General features: G+C 39.6%; 1 protein-coding gene across 1 annotated transcript in view; it reads left to right on the plus strand.

The window, feature by feature from the left end:
- Positions 1-158: 158 nt before the first annotated feature.
- The window catches only part of LOC120227315 (coiled-coil domain-containing protein 7-like), a gene marked incomplete at its 3' end in the record, with an annotated part of 81,041 nt that continues 78,281 nt past the window's right edge, over positions 159-2,918 (plus strand). The window contains exon 1 of the mRNA XM_039225458.1: positions 159-272. The remainder of the gene's footprint in view (positions 273-2,918) is intronic.

Below are 2,918 nucleotides of genomic sequence, written 5' to 3' on the forward strand. Positions count from 1 at the left end.
AGCTCTTCTCACCATTTTCCTGTTGGACCTAGAGTTATGATAGTTTACAAGTGTTTCCAAAGGAGAGAAAACTTTGCTGTGCATGTGTCAATGTATTGAGAGCCCGGACTCTCACAACGTATGTGTTTGTCCATTTACTGGACTACATGCCTCTCTTTCTGTAGCTCAAAGTAAAGTACCTGAAAGTCCTGAGCGTGAGCCTCAAGAGTCAGTGTCCAAAACCCAACTGCAAGGAAAGAGACCAAAAAGTACTAAAGAGGAAAGACTCACCCGTAAGTATAATAATCACCCGTCATGATATGTGTTCAATGAATCCTATCAGAGGATTGTTTCACTTTGTTACGCTCAGCACCAAAGCAAGGGGGCCTTATCTCTTTTCCCCTCATTCTAGTGTCATTCGTCCAAGGAATCACAGTCAGATAAATGCAGCAGCGCCCACGAGGCCTGGAAGTGCCATTCTCACCCGTCTTCCCATTGAACCGTGACCTTGGCATACACCTTCCCCCCGCCCCTAGAAGCAGGAGTATAGGGACCTTGAGCCTACTCTGATTATTGTCTAGACTGAAAGCTCAAATATTGGGTATAAGAGGGAGGGGGTTTGGGCACGAAGAAGCTATTCCAAAAAACAGAAATCGAAAGAAACTCCCGGACTCATTATATGAAGCCAGTCTCACTGTGATTCCCATGCCAGACAGAGATCTAAAAAAAAAGCGAACTTCTGGCCAATATCCTTTATGAATACGGATGCAAAAATCCTCAGCAAGATAGTTGCAAATTGAATCCATCAGCACATAGGGAGAATCATCCACTAAGATCAAGTTGGTATTCATTCCTGGGTTTCAGGGCTGGTTCAACTTTCGCAAATCAATCAATGTGATACATCACTTCAATAAAATGAAAGCTAAAAACATATCATCCTGTCATAAAATGTAGAAAATGCATTTGACTAAGTACATTCAAATGCAAATCTTATTCATTCACTGTTAGGTAGGCTGTTTCAGGAGTATACTTAGAGCTAATACTAATTATTGGGTGAAACTTAGCATGGAGAGTCTCCAGTGACTTTTCATCCCAACATTGTTGGATCACAAGGAGTAGCCACAAGTTACTTCCATAGTTCTATAAAATCCCCTGATGAATATCTAATTTTATCTAGCAGGTGTTTAGGCCAATTAATCAAGGTCTAAAGACAAGAAACTTTGTTCTCCCTCAGAACTGCAAAGCTTATGCAAAAAATCCTAGAACACCCCATATAGTTTGCTAGGACAGTCCATAACATACTGACCTGACTGCCGAAGTGCCCCAGGCAACTCTCGGACTCTTCTAATACCACATAGTACCCCCCACTACCCCACCTCAGAATGCCCCATAGATTCACTTGTATCTTCTAAAGTGTGCCTTCCATAAAGGCATTGGACTTCATTGGCCTTTCTTGCGCTATGGTTTGTCTGAGAGATATGCCAGTGTTTGAGTTGGCCAGTTAAAATAAAAAGCAGAAATGAAAGTAACAAGGGTTTATTCATTTAATGCAATAGGATCAACAAAAGTCTAAACAGAAAAGGGCCCCAGATACACCAGTGTTCCATTTCTCCTCTTGGAACAGTGGGTGAAGATTATATGCATCAGTCTAAATTGGTATGAGATATAGGGGAGGATTGTCTCACAGCTGACAGATCCCCAAAGTGTCTCTTGCTGTTTTATGGACCCTGTGTTCTTGGGAGGTAGTGGTGGCAGGGGTAGAAGTGTAAAAAGTCCTGAATACTGAAGTGGAACTGAGAAAAATTTCTTCAAATGCCTGCCAGTGAGGTGGTGTAGGCTGTGGCAGTGCCTAAACAATACTTCAATCAAACCCATCCTCCCCACCACCATAAGAAAGCCTCCAATTGAAAGAAACTAGGGTAAGAATGCACTATGTTTTGGCAAGAGCATGGGAGAAGAGGGAGTTGAGACCATGACTAGTTGTGTATCAAGTCTTTTATGGAATAAGAAGCTTCTTTTCCCCATGCCTTTATAACTATTTATGTTTGTGTCTGAAACGTCACACATAAGTTGTGTCCTAGAGTTATATTCCTTGGGTATATGTACATATACTTATGCGTACATGTATATATTCATATTCACATACATGTACATGTAAACATGCATAAACATATTTAGAATTCATGATAAATCTTGGAAACCTTCAATTGTAGTCTATCCTCTCAGGACTTTGTCTTGTCTTCCTCTATTTCATGTGTATGTCCTTTCTTCCACTGTGTAAATCTTGACTCTGAATAACATAGCACATTTACTCATTTGTTCCTTATTATGCTCCTAATATTGTTTTTGGAATTGCTTAGCACAAGATCCAGAAAATTAAGCCTACTAAAAATATTTTATCATGTATTTATAGTCTCTCCTCCATGCTCTTTTTTATGAGTGAGGGTCCGTGTCAAATACTGTATCAATGAGTTTTTTACATTAATGCTTTTAAAATTATTAATAGGTTCATTTATTTAAGCTTTCTTTCAGTTGTAGTGCCTGTTTTGTGATTTAATTTTATTTTTGAAGTAAATGAAACCCAAATCTGTTTCCAAAAATAAAGAAATATGTAAAGAAATTAGAGAACAACTATTTCATCCCAGTTTTTTCCTTTATTTTCTTTTTCTTTCCAATGTATTTATTTATTTATTTTTTTTTTTACAAATAGTTTATTGTCAAATTAGTTTCTACATAACACTCAGTGCTCATCCCCAAAGTGCCCTCCTTCATGCCCATCCCCCCCTCCCCCCCACATCCATCAGTCCTCAGTTTTTGTCAGCATTCAAGAGTCTCTCATGGTTTGCCTCTCTCCCTTTCCCCCACCATTTCCGCCCTTCTTCTCCCCCTTGGTCCTCCGTCAAGTTCCTCCTAATCCTCCTATACGTGCAAACATATGG

The sequence above is a fragment of the Hyaena hyaena genome, unplaced genomic scaffold (assembly GCF_003009895.1).
Source record: "Hyaena hyaena isolate Hyena2069 unplaced genomic scaffold, ASM300989v1 scaffold_2181, whole genome shotgun sequence".
In the NCBI taxonomy this organism is placed as follows: Eukaryota; Metazoa; Chordata; class Mammalia; order Carnivora; family Hyaenidae; genus Hyaena; species Hyaena hyaena.